The sequence below is a fragment of the Leuciscus leuciscus genome (assembly GCF_965113295.1).
Source record: "Leuciscus leuciscus genome assembly, chromosome: 3".
NCBI classification, from domain to species: Eukaryota; Metazoa; Chordata; class Actinopteri; order Cypriniformes; family Leuciscidae; genus Leuciscus; species Leuciscus leuciscus.
Genome location: NC_138727.1, coordinates 11,846,309 through 11,855,961, shown reverse-complemented (window position 1 = coordinate 11,855,961; position 9,653 = coordinate 11,846,309). Strand labels below are relative to the sequence as shown.

General features: G+C 37.4%; 1 long non-coding RNA gene across 1 annotated transcript; it reads left to right on the top strand.

Moving 5' to 3' along the window:
- The first annotated feature begins 7,715 nt into the window (after positions 1-7,715).
- LOC309495922 lies at positions 7,716-8,610 on the top strand. The gene is made up of 2 exons (XR_014204882.1): positions 7,716-7,829; positions 7,892-8,610. It is a non-coding gene; the product is annotated as an uncharacterized lncRNA (long non-coding RNA).
- Positions 8,611-9,653: the final 1,043 nt, after the last annotated feature.

Genomic DNA, 9,653 nt, shown 5'->3' with positions numbered 1-9,653 from the left:
GTGACCCCCCTGAGAGACATTTTACCTGAAGCCATCTGCAAGGGAGACCCACTGTGCAAATTAATTATCTGAGAGAGGGTGTGTGTGTGTGTGTGGCCTGATAAACCCTACATTACGGGGACAAAATGTCTCCACAAAGGTGACAATAGCCGAAATCCTTGTCCTTGTGGGGACATTTTTTGGTCCCCATTAGGAAAACAGCTTATAAATCACACTAAGTGATGTTTTTTGAAAATTGAAAATGCAGACAGTTTTCTTGCTAGGATTATGGGTAGGTTTAGGTTAGGGTATAGATTATACAGTTTGTACAGTATAAACATCATAATGTCCATGGAAAGTCCCCATAAAACATGAAAAAATAACGTATGTGTGTGTGCGTGTATGTGTGTGTTTGTGTTGGTCCTGAAAGTTAAATGGAGCTGATGGTCTTGTAAAAGTGTTGGGAGAATAATTGAATGCATTGTGTTGGGTTTATTGGGATTTTACATTGGAAGTCAAGTTGCACAGTATCATTTTTTTTAATCATATAAAAAGTAATAATTTATAATAAAAAAATTTATATTGTTTGTACTTAGTTCAGAGCTTAGTTTCAGTAGTCATGTCAAAGCAATAACTAAATCAGCATACTATCATCTGAAAAATATTGCAAGAATTAGATGCTTTGTTTCCAGACAAGACTTAGAGAAACTTGTGCATGCTTTCATCACCAGCAGGGTGGATTATTGTAATGGACTCCTCACTGGCCTTCCCAAAAAGACCATCAGACAGTTGCAGCTCATACAGAACGCTGCCGCCAGGATTCTGAGCAGAACCAGAAAATATGAACATATCACACCAGTCCTCAGGTCTTTACACTGGCTCCCAGTTAAACTTAGGATTGATTTTAAAGTATTATTACTGGTATATAAATCATTCAATGGCCTAGGACCTCAATACATTGCAGATATGCTCACTGAATATAAACCCAACAGATCACTCAGATCATTAGGATCATATCAGCTTGAAATACCAAGGGTTCACTCTAAGCATGGCGAGTCTGCTTTTAGCTATTATGCCAGCCGCAGCTGGAACCAGCTTCCAGAGGAGATCAGATGTGCTCCTACTGTAGTCACATTCAAATCCAGACTCAAAACACATCTGTTTAACTATGCATTTACTGAATGAGCACTGTGCCAATGTTCGTCCGACTGTTTGTACTGTATTTTATTTTTTATTTTTCTAAACTGTTTTAATTATTCTTATTTCTTTTTATTATTTTAATTTCTTCTATGTAAAGCACTTTGAATTGCCATTGTGTATGAAATGTGCTATATAAATAAACTTGCCTTGCCTTGCCTTGCCTTGCCTATATATAAATTACATATGAATATAAATCTTATATTATAGGTTTGATCTGTATTTTAAACTTTTAATTTTAAATTACATTCATAATTTGTATTAATGAGGCCATGAATTGCATAGGCCCACACATATGCAAACTCAAACTGACAGAAACTTCCAAGTGACAGAATTTGTGTCATAATTTGAAGTTTCAATGGATGCACAGCCTTTAACGTCGACAACAAAGGATTTGAGCATTTCTCTTTTTAATAGTTTGTGAACCAATTTATTTTGTTATCCTAGCTATGCATGGTTTGTTGCAGTTTATTATTTTCATTTAGCAATGTATTTCCCCTTCTGTCTGCGATCATATCAGAACGAACCTGTGAACCGTTTTTTGAGAACTACTGAGTTGGAGCGTGTGTTTGTGTGACTGAGAAAATGATTTTAAAGAAAAGTGGAGAAGAGAAAAGTGTGGAAAGAAGGAAATGTGCATGTGGGTGTTTGTAAAGAGTTAGTGGAACAGTAGCAAGATTAGATTTCACACTGATCTATAAGTGTGTGCGTTTGACAGTTGCTTTTAACAAGAAGTGGAAGTGAACTGAGAAGGGATTTTTCTCATGTCATTCTAAACTTGCATGCACATTTTAAAAGACGATGAATTTTAGAGAATTTAATTTTTGTGGTGAATTTTTTCTTTAACTATGTTCTTTAGGGTCGAAATAAAATCACAATATGGCAGTGTGGTTCTTAAATCACAAAGGCTGCAAATTAAATGAATGTATGCACAGCGTTTCGGAGTAAAGCACAGCACTGTGTTCTTAAGCAAATCATTATCTCATATTATTTGGCAGCAGATATTAGGCTTCTGTCCCTTTAAGACCTGACGCACAGGTCCATAATACTGTTACACATGTGTTTTCTTTCTCAACTGTTTATATTCACTTAAAACATAACTGACTGTGTTTATGTGAATACTCACCAAGACATTTTGAGATTGTTTTGTGTGTATTTGACTGTTTAAGAGCAATAAGCAACGAAAAATAACAAAATTTAGTACTGAGTAATGAAATTCAAGCCATGTAACACCATCAAATATTCATCCGGACCAAACTAAATGAAAATTTTACTTAGTTTATTATTTCTGATGCCTTTTTAACAGACAATTGAAACATGTATATTATATGTATTAAATTCAACCCGCCAAAGTGGCTAGTAGGAGTGACTGTGTTACACGCCACTGCTAAAATCCACCCTCAATTAACGGGTTGGCGGGTGTTGATGTCAAGCCCTTATTATTATTAATATTAATTTTATTATTACTAAATCATTTATTTTGTATTTTACAGTAAAATATGATGAGCAATGTTTTTAATATATCGATATTACTACTATTAATTATAATTATTATTTGTATTATTATTATTATTATTATTATTCATACTCCGGTTGCAAAGGGGAAGTGTTTTTGTATTGTATTTTTGTGTGTGTGTATATATATATATATATATATATATATATATATATATATATATATATATATATTTGTGTATATATGTACAATTGTATATACATAATTGTGTATATTTGGCATTTCTTCTTTTTTCTTTTTTCTTTTTTTCAGCCCTAATATCCTTGTTTGTATGCATTTGTGCACACACACATTTATAAGTTGTGCATATAGTCTATAAAAATCCTAGAGCCTGAAAGAGGCTGTAATTTTTCCCTCTTCTGCACTAATCACCGTGTTGCTACTGTTCAGAGGAACAGGCTTTTAAGTTTTATCTCTCTAATTGTCTTGTTCTCCCTTTAGAAATGCCAAACATAATTACATTTAAAAAACACTTCCCCTTCGCAACCCGAGTATGTTCATTTGCACCGCAGTTTTCGACAAGTGTCAAATGCACCGAAGACGCCAATGTGGCAGTTATCACGGTCAGCACACACATGATGGCACTGCGATAACTACCTGAGACACACACACACACATGCTTTCACTTCATTATAGTAGTAGTTCACTTTCAAATACAAATTTACTGATATTTTACTCACCCCCATGTCATCCAAGATATCCATGTCTGTCTTTCTTCAGTCGAAAAGAAATTAAGGTTTTTGAGGAAAACATTCCAGGATTTTTCTCCATATAATGGACTTCAATGGCAACCAACAGTTTGAAAGTTCAAATGTCAGTCTCAATGCAGCTTCAAAGGCTCGACACGATCCCAGTCGAAAAATAAGGGTCTTATCTAGAAACGATCGTTTTCAAAAAAAAAAATATATATATATACTTTTTAACCAAAAATGCCCATCTTGTATTATCTCTGAGATGCACCACGCATTACGTCATCACGCTGGTTACCATTGAAGTCCATTATATGGAGAAAAATCCTGGAATGTTTTCCTCAAAAACCTTAATTTATTTTCGACTAAAGAAACAAAGACATGGACATCTTGGATGACATGGGGGTGAATAAATTATCAGGAAATTTTTATTTGAAAGTGAACTAAAGAAATGAAAACAGCATTGTGTTTTAGTTAGGCTCACCACACTGTCTTCCCCATTGCTGTATAAATATTTGATGTGGTTTCTCTTTCTCTGTGTGAGCGCATGTGTTTGTGTAAGTGTTGGCTAGTTGTGTCAGTGCTTTTGTTTGAATTATTTGTGAACCTATGACCATCTGAATAATTTACACATGCTGAGATTAGCATTGTTTTGCTTGGCAGCTGAGTTGGACTGAAAGGCAGTCCGGTGTTCTCGCACTTGCAGTCACAAACACACACCGAGAAAGAGCACAATGTTATACTGAACTTGCAAATATACACAATTAACATGCACAGAGCCAATTTGTGTGCAGCGGTACCCTCAAAACGTGCCTATCAGAAAGTGGTAATTGCTAAGCAGTAAGCACTGTTTTATATTCAAATGGAGATGTGAGACTCTCTTACTCTTTTTTTCCCACGCTGCTTTGCTCTTAATAGTCTCCCCTAATAATTGGGGTCCGTCTGACACTCTCCTCTCCCTCCTCACTCATTCACACACACACACACACACACACACACACACACTCCGGCAAAGACCACATATAATGGCTGGCATTGTGTCTGAGACTCCAATTAGTGCAGATCGTATAGGGGTTAACTCGCTCTCAGAGATGGGAGCTGTCTGGAGCACATTGTGAGGCATTTGTGTACATGCGCATCCTCGCTTGGACCTTTGTTGTTCGTGTTTGTACAATGTAGTCTCAAGAAGTTTCAGTTTTCTAAAATGCACAGACTGTCCTCACACCAATTAACACTCATTTACAAAGTGAGAAGTGTTTTTGTCTGTCCTCTTTGGAACCAATTTGTCTGTTTTGTGTGTATGCGAGTCTGTGATGGGATTAAGAAGATGGATAAGACATGTTTTCTCAAGCTGATAAAGATAAGGCTGAACTTTTTCAACTTTTAAGTAATAGAAAAAAAAAACTTTTTTTCAAGAAAACATTTTTCAAGTCCCAGGAACTCATTTAGGGTCTAGTGTTGACAGGGCTTTATTTCATCATCTCACAGATATAGAAGAAAGAAAAAGAAAAGCTGCAGACAGACGGTCTTATAATGGAAAGGAGAAAAATAGCTGTGTTGGGGTGGGGCAGAGAGAGTCACATGACTGTCCCTGGGCACTTGATTGGCTGAGGGAGTGACATATTTTCTCACAGATTATGGCGCTGTTGTGTATTTTTGTCAACAAGCCAAGCGTCACTATTCTTATTGCTCATAATTTGTTATTTTTCAAATCCCTCAGGACTTCAGCCATATCCAGAATATACAGTAGATATATCGGGTTGCAGTGTACAGAGACCCATGCGGTGCCCCAGAGGCCCTATCAGCCTCAGCCTGGTCTAGGGACCATAATATGATCGAGATATTTGGGGTGGACGGTTTTGACTTAGGATAGTGAACAGAGGTCTCATGTGGGGCCCTAGGCATGTCTAGGCACCAGAATATTGTAGAGATATTGAGGTAGGCTCTTTTAATTTGGTGAAGAGAACAGAGGCCACCGTTTGAGGCCCCAGATGCCCTAAGGGGCCCTAGCCTTAGAATATCATAGAGAGGGTATTGTTATTTTTAGTATTATTTAAAAATGAAAAAAAAATAATGTTATTCAGTTTTCATAATTTTGATATGTGTTGCTTTTTGGGCCATACAGGTTTTCATTTATAATTTCAGTGTTAGCAATTTTAGTACTTTAAATTCAACTTATTTTATTTTAGTTGTATTTTTTTGTATTTATATTTTATTTTATTTCAACTGTACCCTGAAAAAATGGTGTGAAACACTTTTCACTCAGTTTCAAATTGCTAAGAAATTTCACAAAGAATTACAAAGAAACGGAAATTAGCATATTTAATTAAATAATTATTCAAAAAAAATTTTTTACTTACTCTAATCTGTTTTATGTATGATTTTTTTTTTTTTCTGTGTATTTCAAATAACGCTTTTTAATAGTGTCAGCTAGCAATAACAACACTGCATCAGGGTGGGTTTTTTTACTTGTCGTGTCTAAACACTAATATTGTCAGGCCAACTCCAATATCATTAAAATGTTCTGCATAAAACAATAATTCACCTCACCAGAATTGAATACCCTCACTCATAAGTGAACCTTCAGTTAAATTAATCTTTCAGTTTAAAGTACTTGCCTGGAAGTCTTGATATTTGAAGCGTATTAAGAGCCTTTCCCCTTCCCACAAGCAGCAGAGGAGCAGGCTTTCAAATCTCTCCTGGAGAACAGACTGAGTCATTTCTCTGCAGACTGATGTGCAGTTGGAACTCAGTGAGACCAAATGAAGTTTTCCTCCATCAGTGGTGCCTGAAGTGCTTTCAATCACAACACTAAACTGAAACAAATAGCCGGCCCATTTCTCTCGGTCTGCATTTCTCCCTCTCTTTCTCCCATCTCTCGCGCCTCCCTTTGAATGAGTCAATCAGGGGGCTTTAGTCGCACTTCTCGGTTAGCAGGAGCCACTTGAATGCGCCGTACTTTTTCACATGAAAAGTGGGCATTCGCATTCATTTTCAACTCCTTAAATCTCACATGGCCATCGTCATTAGGGAGCGTTCGCCAATTACGTATCTTTGACAAGGGTAATTCTCATCATCTAATATCTGAGGTCTTCATAAAGGAGATGGATAGAAAAGCGAAAGTGAGTTGTAGAGGAGTAATGATGCCCCATTGAGGCTTTTGATCCTGAAACCATGTTCACATGCAATCTCTCACTCCAGAAACCTATCCTGCAAATCAAAAAAAGTACATATCCCATTTTGGCTACATTTGAATGCCTTTCAAACTCATATGAAAGCTGTTTGCAGGGTTCATGAGCTGAACCTTTTAAGCTTTACATAGGCTACATGAATGATACCTCAAATGTTGTGGCTTATTGACAAGATTCATACTATCAGCCCTCTATATTAGGGGTTCATATTTCACATATGCAACAAATTCAACACTAGGTGACTAAATAATATCTATCCTTAACCACTGGCTAATAAATTCTCAGATTTCACTCACCAGTGACAGAGTTACAAGCTAAGCATAAGTTTAGCACAGATACATCTGACTAAGCTTTTGAGAGTTTTTCACTGACCATTTCCTCAGTGCACTATTACTTTTGATATCATATTAATGGATGTGCAGCGTGTTCCAATGGACCGTACTCTCTAGTGTGTAGGCACCAGTCTCTCCGTCGCTTTGCTGAGACTGCTCTTTTTCCTCTCAGGCACTCAAAGAGAGATTTCTTAGAATTGACGTGCTATATGTAATTTAATTTTTTTATTTTTTTTTCCTGTGAAAATGACAGTTTGTTTTGAATTATTCAGCCTTTAAATGGTTAGTTGACCCGAAAGTGAAAATTCTGTCACTCACCCTCATGTTGTTACAAACCCGTAAGACTTTCATTGATCGGCGGAACACAAATTAAGATCTTTTTGCTAAAATCTGAGAGCCGAGAATGAACCTCATTGTTTCTCGCAGAAGCTCAAACGTGCTGCGTAACACGAGAATGAACCTCATTGGTTCTTGCATGTCAAGTGAACATGCTTGAGGAGCTTCTGTTTACCACAACTGATGTGTGAGTTGATGAATGTTCATATGTGAATAAAAGCCTAAATTCAATCTGTTCATCATATAAAATGATCGAGTCTCTTCAGTAAATTTGGAATAAACCGCTCAATTAAAGGTGCTCTAAGTGATGCTGGGAGTGTTGACATTCGAATTGTTGTCAAACAAAACGGAGGCTAGCTAGACCCTCCCTCCTCCTCATCCCGTCTCCTCCCTCCTCCCCTCCCTTCCGGCATAAAGGAAAGTCAAAGTAGTCACTAAAAACAAAATTAAGTTTTACTGATACTTCATTCAATGTGTAATGTCACCAAGTTAGATAAATGCTTTTATATATTGCAGAACAGAATGCAGAAAAAGAGAAACATTGTCTTAAAATCGTTTCGCCACCTGAGGTTATAACTATAACTATACAGTAGCTCCCATACAAGGACGCAATAATAGCAAGATAACGTTAGCTTCGCGTTTCCCAGTGAGCATAAACAACGGCGGCGTTGTAAACAAATTTAGTCAAAGTTGTCAATAGCCTATAAATGAACATTCAAATCCATAACAAACAGTGGGTGAAAACAATAATTCACACAAATTGTCGCCCTACTGTGAATTTGCTTGACCATTTACAATAGAGATTGATCGCTAGCTGAAACATATATGTTGTATTCACCAAAGCTAACGCTGACTGCATAGTTCTAGCTAATTACATCATTGTGTTGGTTTGGCGAACATGAACGTCAATTTAGAAAGAAAAATGGATTTAACGTTACCTGTTCTGCAAAAACAGAGCAACTGAATGTCTGATTGGAAGCCCTTCTGCCGGCGGAGTTCTCGCCACATTTCGAGGGTTTTTCCGATGTAAATTCGGGACTTCGCGCGTTCCTTATCCTTGTCCCTCTTCTTTACAATTTGTTCATCGGAACGTCGTCTATTTAGTCGTGTGTCAGCCATAATTCAAACTTCCCTCTTCATGCTTCTCTCTCGTCTCTCCTCCACACCCCCTTCATGTCCACGCGCACTAACCCCCAAACCACACCCCTCAAATACTTCTTGTCGGTGATTGGCTGGAGCACTGTTTGTTGTGTTTCGTGGTGCGGGTGAGCCCAGTTTGTTTTTGTTGCCGTTTGTGGAGCCTGTGGTGTCTAGAGAGACCGCGTTTTTTTACAGTGTGTTCAGGGGACAGGCAGCTAGCGGATAGTGAGGAGATGTTTGCTGTATGTGACAAAAAAAATTTTGGCCTAAAAAACGCGTGACATCACTTAGAGCACCTTTAATATGAATTCATTTTACGATCTCTTTATGAACTTTTTGAAGCGTCAAAGTGGTATGGAGGGACAGAAAGCTCTCAGATTTCATCAAAAAGATCTTCATTTGTGTTCCGAAGATGAACAAAAGTTTTACGGGTTTGGAATGACATGATGGTGAGTAATTAATGACAGAATTTTAATTTTTGGGTGAACTATCCCTTTAAGAACCAGCAGAGGCCACTTCTGGTTCCTTTGGTAGTGGGCGGAACTAATGAGCAATCGCAATCCCATTGGCTAACGGTCATCTATTAGGTACAGTCCACATTTTGATTTCAGCAAATCAGTTCAAGAGAACGCAGACAACGGGATTATTATTCACAAGCCCAACAACTCATCAGACCGTAGCACAATTTATTATTAGCAGTAGAATTAGTTTTAGTAGTAGTATTTAACAGAAACTTAAAAAAATCAATAATATCTCAGGCACCACCTCCACTAGCCCATAATTTTTAATATGATAATTATTTTTTATTTTAAAGGGTAAGTCAACCCCTGGTCAGAGCCTGACTCCACCCACTGGCAATATTTGAAAAATCCTGGAAAAGTGGGCAGAGCCCAGTGGAGATAGAGGGGACCATAGATATCATATAATTAAGGCTAGATGTCTCGTCCACGCTGCTGGCCAATGGAGGTCGACATCCGCACACGGCGGCCATCTTGCCACAGGGAGCTCGCTCACTCGTAACATTGTGTTTTAATGGTGCATGTACTTTTAAATAACCATAACTTGCTCAATTTTCTACCGATTTTGAAACGGTTTGGTTTGTTATAAACGTCAGAGATGTAGTTATGACACTGCATACATATGAATAATTATAACAATGGACTTCCATATGAAAGAATTATAGCCACGTTAATAACGTTTGTAAGAAACCAAACCGTTTGTAAATCCGTCAAGATTTCAGCGAGATAAGAGGATTTGTGTGCATGCTGATCAC